At 49.4% G+C, this 13,318-nt stretch overlaps 2 long non-coding RNA genes across 2 annotated transcripts; both read right to left on the bottom strand.

The window, feature by feature from the left end:
• Positions 1-631: 631 nt before the first annotated feature.
• On the bottom strand, positions 632-1,962 carry LOC123105565 (uncharacterized). Its single transcript, XR_006450939.1, has 3 exons — positions 1,869-1,962; positions 1,571-1,753; positions 632-1,329 (listed from the first exon to the last, which is right to left on the bottom strand). It is a non-coding gene; the product is annotated as an uncharacterized lncRNA (long non-coding RNA).
• A 6,865-nt stretch (positions 1,963-8,827) lies between these two features.
• Positions 8,828-10,766, bottom strand: LOC123105564 (uncharacterized). The gene is made up of 4 exons (XR_006450938.1): positions 10,456-10,766; positions 9,129-9,192; positions 8,998-9,045; positions 8,828-8,912 (listed from the first exon to the last, which is right to left on the bottom strand). It is a non-coding gene; the product is annotated as an uncharacterized lncRNA (long non-coding RNA).
• Positions 10,767-13,318: the final 2,552 nt, after the last annotated feature.

The following is a 13,318-nucleotide window of genomic DNA, read 5'->3' on the forward strand; positions in this document are numbered from 1 at the left end:
CTTCAGTATGTGTGTGTGGTCTGGGAGGTTTGAGTGGACATAGTCCAATGGATCATGGTCGACATAGGTATTGTGACTTGAGTCTTCCAATTTGTCGTGCTCCATGTCATCAGCATCTGAGCCTGTAAACAATGGCTTATAATTAGTGTGATATTCCCAACGGGTGGATGTTGCTCAAGTGGGTGTACATACCTTCACCAGCAAACAGGTAATACTCATCGTCAAAGAGGCTGTCAGGGTTGACATCCTCATTCATGAGACGACTAAGGTAAGCATCCATGTCATCTGCTCAGGTGCGAAACCAATAAATGAGGGTTCAGTCTCAAGGGACGCAAGGAGAGTAAGGATGGGAGTGTTACCTTCACTTCTGATCGTGTACTCCGGCGTGCTAGATGAGGTCGAGTTACCGTGTGCTTCAACTACGACAGGTTGTCCGATCTCGGTCATTTCCGGTTTGGAGATGGAACTGACGGTTTGGGTCTTCACCCTACCTGCAAACCTTTCATTACGGTGATCTAGTAGAGCATTCCTCTCACCACGTGGTACATGCGTACATGTTTTTTGCTTGCCAATATTCTCCCGACGCTTCTTCACCGCCATACTGCCCTTGCAAGCTCGCTCTCTCGTCCTACACCGAGCTCTGGACTCATGACTCTGCTCGTCCACTCCGTTATCCGCTATTGTTACCGAATCACTGGTTTGCTGGTCGGCACTTTGTAGGTGCTCATTGATTTCGATGATGTCGCCATCTATAGCACCATCACCGAAGGTTCTGCTTAGGTATGCACCTACAACATTATCGAATCATTGTAAATATCTGCTTAGGTGTGCACCTACATGATGAAACATGATGGTTGATAGGATAACTGCCATCGGTTTCGGTGTTGCGAATGTATGTGGGGACAGCATTGACAGTAGGAGCATGTTCTATTTGTTCACTGTATTGTTGCGCGAGGGTTGAAAGCGTGAGAGTCGGACAATGTGCATGAGGGTTGGACAATGTGCTAGTTAGATCTAGACGTGGCATTGCGATCGATTCAGCACACGGGGTGTTTTTCTTTGCAGCATACTTTGCCTTTCTCTTTGCACTTGACTCCCCCTCTCATCCAGAGTCATGGTTTTAGGGTGTTGCATGCGCCATTCTTGCAGCTTCTGATTTTTTTGTTGAAGATCGATCGTTCCGTCACCCACTTTTTTCCGATAACTTGCTCGCCTCCACGCGTTTCTCTGCTCAATTTGCTCGTTTGTTAAGACACCTGAGTGTAGTGGAAGGAGGCAATACTGCATCATCATGTGACAATGATGTATTGCTCGACCTAGTTGGGTTGGCTGGTAATACAGCAATGTGAAAACATAATCAGAACTTCATTGGTCAATAAGAATGAAGCTAGTAGAATATCAACAAATATCAATATCGACAATACGAAGTTTGTTTCATCTGTTGTTTTATTTTTGAAGGTTGGACAAAGATTCAAATGGTTGAGTTGAATGAAAAATATATTAACCATATATTCTGTAACAGAGCGGTTATGCAATATAATTGCAGTGCTAAAACAGAAAACATTCTAACCTGATACCGTAAGGGCAGGCAGATTTTCATGTAGATGCTTGACGGCGGCCTCATCTTTTTTCTTTCGATAAATAGCTCGCCTCCGAGCTTTTATCTCTTCCCTTTTATCGTCAAGGTCCACAGAGGATGTTTTATACCCATTAGTGATATCACCGAGAGCGGGCCTATGAACATTTTGCACATCTGCTTGTATATTGAAGGTGGTACACTCGTCATTTATCTTCCGATAATAACCTTATAGTTTGCAACAAAGGGCCTATATATATCATCGTACTGCTGAAACATACTACATTCATACCTGATATCGCAAGGGCAGGCAGATTTTCATGTAGATGCTTGACGGCGGCATCCTCTTTTTTCTTCCGATAAGTAGCTCGCCTCCGAGCTTTTAGCTGCTCCTTTTTTTCATCAAGGTCCACAGAGGTTGGTTGATACCCATTAGTGATATCACCGAGAGGGGCCCGGAGAACATTTTGCACAACTGCTTCCCGTACAACGGTAACCTCATCATCTTTCTTCCGATAAGCTGCCCGCCTCCGCGTGTTTATTATCTCCCTCTTTTCCTCGTTATGTTGCATGCTAGCTAGTTAATTGTCATTGAAGGAGCAACATGTGAGACTTGTCGAACCAAAAAAGCATGATGTATTAATTGTTTACCGTATTGATTAAAAACAAACATTCATACCAGACATTGTAAGGGAAGTTTGAATGTCACCATGGAGCTTGACCGCATCATCCTCTTTTTTCTTCCGATAAGCAGCTCGTCTCCTGGCATTTATCTGCTCCCTTTTTTCGTCAGACAATTTACCTTTTTTTTGACTCGAACGGCAGGTGCTCTGCCTTTTCATTTAAGATTAGGAATGTACATAAGAGTGAGCAGTCGTCCAGAGAACACTGCCTGTACAAAAAAAGGAAATTACAGCGCTACTCTCAGGAAATCTAAGTCAGCTTTAATCAGAGAGACCACGCCGTCCGCTGAGGTAGACTTGGCGTTGAAGACCCTCCCGTTCCTCTCATTCCACATGTGCCAAGCAAAATAAGCAGCATCAACGGCCTGCTCTTTGTTGCGCTGGGAGCAAACACTCCACCAATGAGAGATGGACTGAATGCTAGCAGGCAGGGAAGGGTAGCACAAGGGCCGTGCCAAGCATAGCTTGTTCCAAACATCCTTGGCAAAAAGGCATGTGTTGAAGAGGTGGAGTGCAGTTTCAGGGAGTTGGAGGCAGAGAGAGCACGTCGCGTTAAGATCGCTCCCATGGGCTCGCAGCCTGTCAGTGGTTGGGAGTCTGTTTTGAGCCAAAGTCCAGAGAAAAAACCTCACCTTTCTTTCAATCTTGAGCCTCCAAATCAGTTCAGCATTAGGCTTGGCAATCGAACCAATGAACTGACAGGAATATGCAGACTTGGCGGTGTATTTCTTGTCCTTCGTCCAGATCCAATCAATGGTATCTCTTGCTTCAGATAAGTTGACACTCTGAATCTTCTCCCACAGAAGCAGAAAGGAGTGCAGATCATTATGGGAGCTGATTCTTTCAAGCCCCTTCATCCACTTCCTTTCATGCATGGCTTGAGCCACCGTGTAGTTTTTCCTGCGCGCCAGCTTGAAGAGGGAGGGTGCAAGGTCACGTGGTGCGGCCCCATCCAACCACTTTGACTTCCAGAAACTCGCAGTTTGCCCATTTCCAAGGTGAATGTTGGTGGAGGCATGGAAGAGTTGCATATCCGCTTCAGAGCAGGGGAGTTTCATTCCAAACCAGGGCCTAGGTTGGCATTGCCACGCGAACCAGGCCCACCGCAGCCGTAGAGCTCTGCTAAAAGAGGAGAGATTTTTGATGCCCAGTCCACCGTACTTTTTTGGTGAGCAAACCAGCTGCCAGTTGATTGCACAACTCCCACCTTTGGCCTCCTCCTCACTGCCCTTCCAAAGAAAACTTCTCCTAAGCTTGTCGATCCTCTTGATCAGCCACTTGCTAGGAGCGAACATGGTCAATAGGTAGGTGGTGATAGAGGTAAGGACCGAGTTGATCAATGTTAGCCTTCCCGCTTTGTTCAGGAGCTTGCCTTTCCATCCCGCGAGCTTCGCAGCTATCTTGTCAATCAGAGTTTGGAGGTCGGCGCGCCTAAGGTTGCGGAGGCTAAGTGGTAGCCCGAGATATTTGCAAGGGAAAGAGTCAGTTGTTCCGGCACTCGGAGAGCACTTCATTAATTGCCAGCTCATCACAACAGATAGGGAAAGCCGAGGACTTGTTGAAGTTGGTGTAGAGTCCAGAGATTCTCCCAAAGGCTTCCAGGATTGCTTGTGAGGCCATCATCTCAGACCTGCACGGGTTCAGAAATAGGGCAGCATCGTCCGCATAAAGGCTGACTCTGATGGAGGACAAATTGTGTGCAATAGGCTTCAGGATCCCGGCTTCGGTTGCAGACGCGAAGATACGCTGTAGTGGCTCTATAGCAAGCAGGAACAAAAAAGGCGAGAGTGGGTCGCCTTGTCGCAAGCCACATCGATGGTAGAAAGGCAGCCCCGGATCACCATTGAGGATTACTCTGGAGGAGGTTGAGCATAGCACGATTGCAATCAAATCATGGCATCTCTGTCCGAAGCCCATGTGGCAGAGCACCTCAAGCAGATAGTCCCATCCGACGGAATCAAATGCCTTCGCAATATCCAGCTTCAGGAAGATTGCCCCTTTCTTGGCTCTATGTAAACTCTGGACGAGATTTTGAACATACATAAAATTGTCTTGGATCGATCTTCCTTTGAGGAAGGCACTTTGGCTCATAGATATTAGATGCTGCATAGTTGGCGCCATTCTATTGGCAAGGAGTTTTCCCAAGATCTTAGCAACACTGTGGGAAAGACTTATTGGGCGATAATCAGCAGCGCGTAGAGCATTTTCTTTTTTCGGGATTAGGACAATGAATGCAGAGTTCAACAGGTTCCAGTTTCTAGCATCAAGGGCAGAGAGCTGGTTAAGGGCATTCAGCAAATCCACCTTAATCATGTGCCAACATCTTTTGAAGAAAAGCCCAATGAAACCGTCCGGGCCCGGTGCCTTCTCTGCTGCCATTTCTTTAATAGCTTTGCCCAACTCATCCAAGTCAAATGGGTGATCAAGGTGTGTCAGGTCTGCAGATGGCAGATTGAGATTAGACCAGTTCATTCGCAGAGTGGCGCTTTCCGGTTGACCCAACAAGGAGATGAAGTGATTTGTGAGGACTACTGCCTTGTCCTCATGGTCAGAAGCAACATGGCCACCATGGTGAAGGAAGGGGATATGATTCTTCCTTCTTCTACTGTTGGCGCGAAGGTGAAACAGCTTGGTGTTCGCGTCGCCAACTCTAATCCAAACTAATCTTGATCTTTGCCTCCATCTTATTTTTTGAATAGCAGCGAGGGCAAGCAGCCTCCCCTTTAGCAACGCACGCAAGTCAAGCTCCGGTTGTGTTAGTGACCGGTTCTCCATCGCGAGGTCAAGCTGCAATATGACCTCGGAGGCAACTGCAGAGCAAAATCTTCTCTCTTTGATCAGGTTTTTACTCCACTTTTTGAGGGCTTTGGATGTTCTAGTAAGCTTGATGTGAAGCTTCTGAATGCAATCATTGGTATGCAGTTGTTTGGACCATGCCTGGGAGACGACCTCACTAAAGCCATCCTCGTTTGGCCACCAAGCCTCGAACCGGAATCCAGAGAAGTGACGCGCTTGAATCTTCTTCATGATCAGAGGGCAATGGTCAGAGATGTCGGTGGATCTCGACAGTAGCTGGAAGTCAGGGTATCTTGATTCCCACTCCTCAGTGAACAACACTTTGTCTATCTTGGTTAGGGTAGAATTCAGCCTTTCATTTGACCAGGTGAAGCGGCGTCCGATCAGAGGCAACTACTTTAGATGCAGATCATCAATGGCGGCACGAAAGGCACGGATCATACGAAGGTTGATATTGTTGTTGCTCTTCTCGGATGCACGACTAATAAGGTTAAAGTCTCCAAGTACAATCCATTCAGACGGAGCCAAGGCTTTGATGTGTCTGATCTCATTCAAGAAGTTGAGTTTGTCCTCGTCAGATTGTGGGCCATAGACCCCTGTCAATAGCCAAGACGAGTTGCAGCAGAGGTCGGTGATCAACGCGGACACTGAGAAAGTCCCCTGTAACAGTGGTTGCGGAGTAACTTTGATGTGATCAGAGGAGGCGGCAATGAGGATGCCCCCTCTGGTGCCAACAGCGGGAAGGAAAACAAAGTTGTCCATGAAGGAGGGATCCAATGTTTCGGCGATGATGCTGTTAGAGATAGAATCCAGCTTTGTCTCTTGCAGACAGACAAGCTTACAGTGGTGATCTCGAACAACGCCAGCGACAACTTGGCGTCTCGCGGGATTGTTCAGGCCTCTTACATTCCAGCTTAGAGTCGCACTATCCATAAGCAAACCAAAACACAACAGGACAGGACCGGACAGAAGCACATGCAGACTTGGAGCCATAGTAGGTAACAGCAGCAGGTACAGACTTAAAGAGACAAGCAGCAGGCGAAGTGAAGAGGTTGCAAGGCAGCAGGTTGGCCGAGACCGCTCGTCTCGACATGGAGCAATGGTGTACAATCATTGGGAACCTGGGAGCAGCCAACGTGGCCGGCAGCAACCGAGCTACTGCACGACCGCCGTGGTCGGCAGACTTGTGGAGGCGGAGGCCGAGGTACATCTCCCCTTCTTCGTAGTGGCGGTGGTCAAATCGGTGACCGCGTCGATGAAGTGGGGTGGGAGGGGCCTCTGGTAGATGTCCTTGTAGCGCTGAATATCGTCAGGGGCCGGCGGCTCGGCCGGTGTCTGGCCGTGCTTCTTGAGAAGGACGAGCTGGACCTTGGCCATGGTGGAGAGGCCATGGCTCGGCAGCGCAGCAAGGCGACCACTACGCCGCTGGTCGGAGGTGCGAGCAGAGTCCGGGCGAGGGGGCGGGGTGGTGAGCATCGGCGGCGGTGGCGGCGGTGGGGGGAGCAAGGAAGATGGCGCTGGGGAGCAGAAGGATGCAATGAAGCGGTCGATCTGTCCCTGTGGGCTAATAGGAGGAGCGGTGGCTTGGGCCGGCCCAAAAGAGATCAGGTCCGGAAGCGTGCCGTTCGCAACAGGGCCCACCTCCGTAAGGATTCCAAGCTGGCCCGGGCCAATACTGCGCAGCCCAGCATGCAGCCTAGCTGGCATAGCTACAGATACACCACCGCACTCTGGCAGTTGCATGCCCATGCATGCAATGGTCTCCACAGGTCGCGCCTGGTCCACTGGCAGCAGCAGAGCGTTGGCAGCCGTGGCAGCAACAGCAGGCACGCCTCCCAGCTCGACAGAGGGTTCAGTAAACATGAACATGGGATCTGTCTCCTGCACCAGGTCGGAAAGGTGGTGGCCATCTTCTTCTCTTGGGTGGTTGCATGCGACCAGCGCCGGGGGTGGGGCGTCGTGCTTGTCTCCAGTGGCGTGGTCGTCAGGCGGCATGGCAGTGTCAGCGCCCGTCCCAACCTGGTTAGCAGTGGCTATGCCAGTATAGTTGATGCCGTCACTGCCGAGAGCGCCGTCATCGCGCACAGGAGCATCCACGGCAAGCGCGCCGTTAGGGCCAGCACCATCCACCTGACGTTGATGGCAGCCGTGATGGCGGCCCTGCGCCGTGCTTCGAGTGGCTGCCGGAGCCAGGGCCATGGGAGGACGGCCAAGGGTTGGAGCCGCCTCCTGCAGCTCCCAGGTCGGCACCGGAGGCCGCGCCACCGCCTGGGCCTTCCTGGTCGTCACGGCCGGCGAAGTTGAGCCGCGAGTGCACGGGTCCCCGCTGCTGCCGAGGAGGGAAGGTCCCGTCCTCGAAGTGCAGATTCCACCGGTAGTGCCACTTGGCCGAGTCGTCGCGAAGAGGCGAGTCGAGGTCGTCGGAGGGGATGCCGCTGTTGGCGCTGTGGGAACTCATCAGGCTGCCCCGGAAGGGTGGCTCGACCGGCTCGGCGGAGTAGTCATGGATGCGGTCGAGGTGAATGAGGATCGGGTACGCTAGCAGGCTGACCGGCTCCGACCGGCTAGGCTCGTCGGAACGATTCTCCAGGAACCTCATGTGGAAGCTTGCCGAGGACTGGTCAGGAGGTTCCTCGACGGTGAGGGTTCCCCTGGTAGCGATCTTGGTCGGGTCCTGGACCCAAACCCAGGTGCAACAGCACGCGGATTCCTCATCACTGAAGGCGCCTTCTTCGATGTGGTCGACGATGGCAGGGGCGGGGAAGAGCTGCTCCACATCTTGCGGTGTCCAGGCGTGCCGCGGTGGCCCCTCGAGGCAGACGCGTGCCTTGAACGGCAGGCGGATCATGGTGGCACCAGCTCGCCTGGACCAGGCGGAGAGCCTGAGCACCACGTTGCCGATGCGCAGAACGCCTGGCGGGCGCAGGGCCACCCCACGGTAGCGCTGGTCGGAGAAGCGGATGAGGAAGTCGCCGGGCTCGAAGACGGAGACGTGCATCTCGGTGCGAGCGATGTCGAACTGCATGGACGCCGCCACGGAAATGTCTTGCACCGTGAAGTTGGGGCGGTTCCCAAGTACCGTGGCGATAACGGCGTGGCGCTCGAGATCCCGATCCGCGTCGGCGAGGGCAGGCCGCCACGCGATCGTGGCGGAGACCATCCTAGGGCGCAGGTGGACGTCCGGCACCGGGTTCTCCATGGCGACAGTGGGAGCGGCAGCAGCTGCGGCGAGGGGGGGCGCGGCTGCGTTTGGTGAGTGGGGGGCGGGGATGACACAGGAGGTTGCGGCGGCGGGGGGTGCAGGGGTGGTGGCCTTGCGGTGGTGGTTGAGCTTACCTTTCATAGTTTGTTTGGCGACATTCACTCCAGATGTTGTAGTCATGTAATCGGATGTTGCATCGGACACGGGTAAAACTTGTAAGGCATCACGTATTGACGCATTAATCCCCACATGTCTTCCTCCATGTATATGAGACGCATCTTCAGCTACTGGAACAACACAAAAGCCATAAACTGGGTTAATACCCCTGTAAGCATGATATACGGTTTACGTAGAAATGCTGCCGTCAGTTAATACCATTTGAACTTTGTGCTACATCTGTGGCACAAACTTGTGTGAGACAACTGGGAGGCACAAACGAAGGTTCATTACATTTTGCGGGGCTATCTGCTTGATGTAAAAATAACAGTTATTGGACAGAACGAGTCAGTGTAGTGCTAACTGAAGAGCGTCAATTAAGCATTTTATGTTTAATACTCACCTGTAATCAGATGGGAAGGTCGTTGAACATTTGTGATATCACCATTAGTCGGTTGGGGAAGAACCGGTTGTTCGGTTTGTTCAAGTATCCTCCGTTCTGAAGGATGTTCGTAAAACCGTGGGTATAATTGATCACATTAAAAGCATAAAATTATGATTACTATATCCGCACAAACTCATACCTGGACTACTTGGGTAAATCTCATCAACATTTGCCCCCTCCATCTGATCTGCAACGACTTCATTGCTCATCAGCAAAGCAGCGCGGGATAGTGCTTGACATATACAGCAAGATTTATAGACGAAGTTATACCTGGAGGTACATCTGACAAAGTCGTTTGTTCCGCTGCTTTGCTTTGTGGATTCCCCATATGTACCTATGAATTGACAGCAAAAAATAGAGATTTACTGCTGGTTTAATGCAGGTGTGCTATTCATCAGATCGTGCCAAAGTACTTCAAGATGGCTACTGGTTTATGATCTGATTTTTTGAATGGACTTTCCTATATATGATATTGCAAATAGGTAAGTACAGATTGCCAATGGTTGCTGAAGAGCACAAACACTTGATGTGTGTATAGTACGCACACTTATTGAAATTTCAGTACTTCATATATAGACTTTGGTTGTCACCATTTTCAGTAGGGATTTTGCTTAGTTACTTCATATAGACTTCATATAACTTAACTGTTTGCATTCAGTACTTCATATACACTTCATATGAAATTTCAGTACTTCACATAGACTTCATATAACTTACCTGTCTGCATACAGTTTTCTGGTCAGACTGAGTTTCCTATGGAAGTATACTAAGCACACCTGATGTTCACACCTGATTTTGCTTAGGTACTTGCATGAATTACTTACCTGTTTGCATTAAGTTTTCTGGGAAACCAGATTTTCCTCTTGAAGTATAATAAGCACACCTGATTTTTCTCTTGAAGTATACATTCAGTTTTCTGGGTAACCTGAATTACATCTCCTGTCATTTTCCAGCACAAGAGATCTACCCCAGCACCGCTTCCCCATCTCTGGTGGTTCCTTTGGCTTCCTCCATGGCTGCTGAGAAGATGGGTCACCAATTTGCACCACTGTACCTCATGGCCAATTTGCACCAGCATTAACGAGGTCGCAGCCGAGGCCGTCCGTTGTCGTGCCAGGCTCAATTTGGAGGACACCAAGGGTCGTATACCTATTGATCTTCTCTCTTGCCCTGTATCACAGGCTAATGGGGATTCTCCCAATTCAGGTAGCATGCCTCTCTTCTGTTTCGTACGACAACTAATTTGTCTATAATTCTTTAGGATGCGCTTACAAATCCTCCTTACCTTTTCCCATTTTAGTTGCAACGGAAGTCTTCAGTTGGGGAAGTGGATCAAACTATCAACTGGGAACTGGCAATGCCCACATATTAGATTCTGCATGACTGCTTATCTCTGAATATCTGGATGTCCAAGACGACCAACATTGTGCCAGGCTAAAGTTTATGGCGTCCTGAGATGTAATCCATCAGGAGCCGTTTTGATCGACTAAAGTTTATTACGTCCAGGTCATGACACAAACACATGTGTAGACCCGCCTTGTTTTGATCGTCTAAAGTTTACTACGTCCAGGTCCCGGATGAGACCTAGGCAGCATACCTGAGATTTAAAGCGCACTGCCCTCGGAGGGCGGCGACGGCGTCTCCCGGAGTTCGGCGGCGGCGGCGATCCCGAACGTCGGCGGCGACAGGGGATCAAACCGCCCCGACCTGGAGACGCGGATCAAACCGCCCCGCCCTGGAGACGCGGCGGCGGCGTCTCCCCTCGGACGGCGGCTTAGGTACGAATCGAAGTTCGTCCGTGGTCGGCCGCAAGGGTCGGCGGCAGGGAGATCGTAGACGGGGCGGCGGCGAAGGACGTCGTACGTACCGGAGGGACTTCGATGTCTAGTAGGGACGGGAATCGTGAGGTTTTTTTTGGTGCGTTTGCGGGGGGAGGGGAGCAGCGGAGACGAAAAAAAATCAGCGAAAAAAAACGGTTAAAAGTGGTGGGACGAAAATAAACCGTATTATTCAACTAACTCGTCCATTAAGAGTAGAGATTAGTAGGATGACGGATTGATCGAGTGGCTGATGCTCTAGGTGCCCAGGCACCTAGTATATATAAGAACTGTCTTTTGAACATGTTTTGTCGCGCCTGATTTATTCAGTGACTGATTTATGAACATGCTTTTGGCATAAGTAACTTTTGAAGATTGCTTAACTCAGCATTTTGAATATGGAAGGAGAAAGTTGACACTGTTAACATGAACGTAAATCAAGCAAGATCCATTATACTTTCCTCAGGTGTTGTTTTCTACAGCAGTGGTCAATCACTATCAAATTACATTATTAAATCTTATCAGTCAATCGCCTCTCCTAAATCCAGAGAAACTTCTGCCCCGGAATATAGATTGAAACTAATGGTGATTGCATTTTTCTCATGATCTCAATTGATCTTTTTTATTTTGGACATTTTAAGAAGTGCTATAAGTTTCACTTTTTCCAACAAAAAAAAACACGCGGCTGTTTCCTATATTCTAGATTGACATTTATCCTTTTTGTGTAGCCTACAAATGAAAATTTCTTGGTCTGAAAGTTTACAAATTCATTGTGTCCTTTTTGTGACAAGATAAAATTGTATCATTCTTTTGTTTTCTTCAAGGAGTCAGTTTTGAGCTTGAGCATCATCATCATCATTAAAGGAAGTCGGCGTGAAGTTGTCCAAATTCTCCCCAAGCATTGAAGGTGTTGAGTCATCAGGTCTATGTTGGCTCTTTTTTATTATTCTCCTGTTTGAGCTGATGATGTTGTGGTGGTACAACTAACATCCTTGCCAAAAACTTGAGCTGCACTTTCAACTGCAGTCCTAGCTCCTTTTCGTGTAGCAAGATCCTAAGCTGCACCTGAGTCTTGAAACTTGACAGTCTTCGTGTTTCCTGCAAATACGTATGATGCATGCATGATTGTTTAGGGCGTCATGCAAAGCTACAAACATGCATGTCAAATGGGCCACATGCATGTAAAATGTGTTTACGCTGGTTTCCTGCAAGTACAATACATAAGATGTGAAACGTATTTATGATGCGTGCTACTATGGGTAAATGTCACATGCATGTCAAATGTGTTTTGTGCAAGAACTGCACGCTCTATCAGGAATTTCCTGAAAAACCAATATTCTAGTCAAGTATATAAAAAAGGAAGGAGCATTCCGTTTTTGAATCGCATAGTTACCATACAAATTATTGCACTGAATGATCGAACTTGACATGCTTATAGTTAAGTTCAGATAACATACCCTTGACAATTCTGTTCAGAACAGTGAGGGGCACTGAAGAATGGGATAGCAATCAGGTTTTCTTAATTACAGTAGAATCATGTTACAATTTGCCTACAGTCCTAACAGGAATAGGACAATTACTTTTCACACACAAAACATGAATAGGACAAGTACAATTATCTTACTATTTTTCTAACTAAAAAAGGTTACAAGTTCACTTTAGGACATCCAGTTGTTTTGTTCTTTCAGAACATTATATCTATAATATCTAAATAGTTCATCCCCACTATTTTTATTTTTCTTGACATGCAGCCTATCCACATCATCAAATAGACCCCACATGATTTTGTACTCAATTCTATATCACCTATTCTGATTTTCCCACGCTCTGATCCATTTATTTCCACGAAAGAACTCTGTCGCTAACATTGGGTGGTATACCCGCATGACTCTCAGTCTTCTGGAACTGACGCAGGCATCCGAAGAGACATGAATTGATCGTGGGAATTCAACAAGACATGATCTCCACGTCGCATCAGGATCTCTGCAAATCTTGGATGATGCAGAAGGGGTAGGGAGGAGGAGGATAGAGAAGGAGAAGCGTCGGTGAGTAAGAGGTAGGAGGGCCGCATCTCGGAGCTCCCCAAAGAGACTGTACTGCCGCTCAAGTCAGCCATCCGCACCGGCGCGCAGGGGGTGGGAGGACCGCATCTCAGAGCTCCCCATTGTCCTGCGCTGCCACTCAAGTCGCGATCTGCAGCGGCGCGCTCCCCTTGCAGTGGCGCGACCTCTCAGAGCAGTGGTGGCCCGTGTGTCATCTCTCCGCCTCCGAGTCCTGCCGTGCGCTTCGTGGATGGCAGGGACGGGGGACCAGATTGTGGACCTCGACAAATGAGAGGGTTCAGGCAAAATCGCCGCACCGGCGCCGTCGTGCCCCACCCGCTATGTGACGAGCTGGTGGAGGGTATGGACTTTTACATGGAGGCCCCAGTCCAAGTACTACGACGCCCCACGTCTCTGTACAAGGTCGATGCGCGTCGTGGGATGCAAGATGTACATGCTCGGTTGCTCACCGCGGGGCCACGTTGCATGTTCGCAGACGTGTCCCTCATGGCCACGCTCGGCCGCTGGGCTGTTCGACGTCCTGTGTGTCCAATTCCACGACAACCATCCGTGCCAGTTCATTCCCGCCCTGCCGGAGACG

This window comes from Triticum aestivum, chromosome 5A, assembly GCF_018294505.1.
Source record: "Triticum aestivum cultivar Chinese Spring chromosome 5A, IWGSC CS RefSeq v2.1, whole genome shotgun sequence".
Classification (NCBI taxonomy): Eukaryota; Viridiplantae; Streptophyta; class Magnoliopsida; order Poales; family Poaceae; genus Triticum; species Triticum aestivum.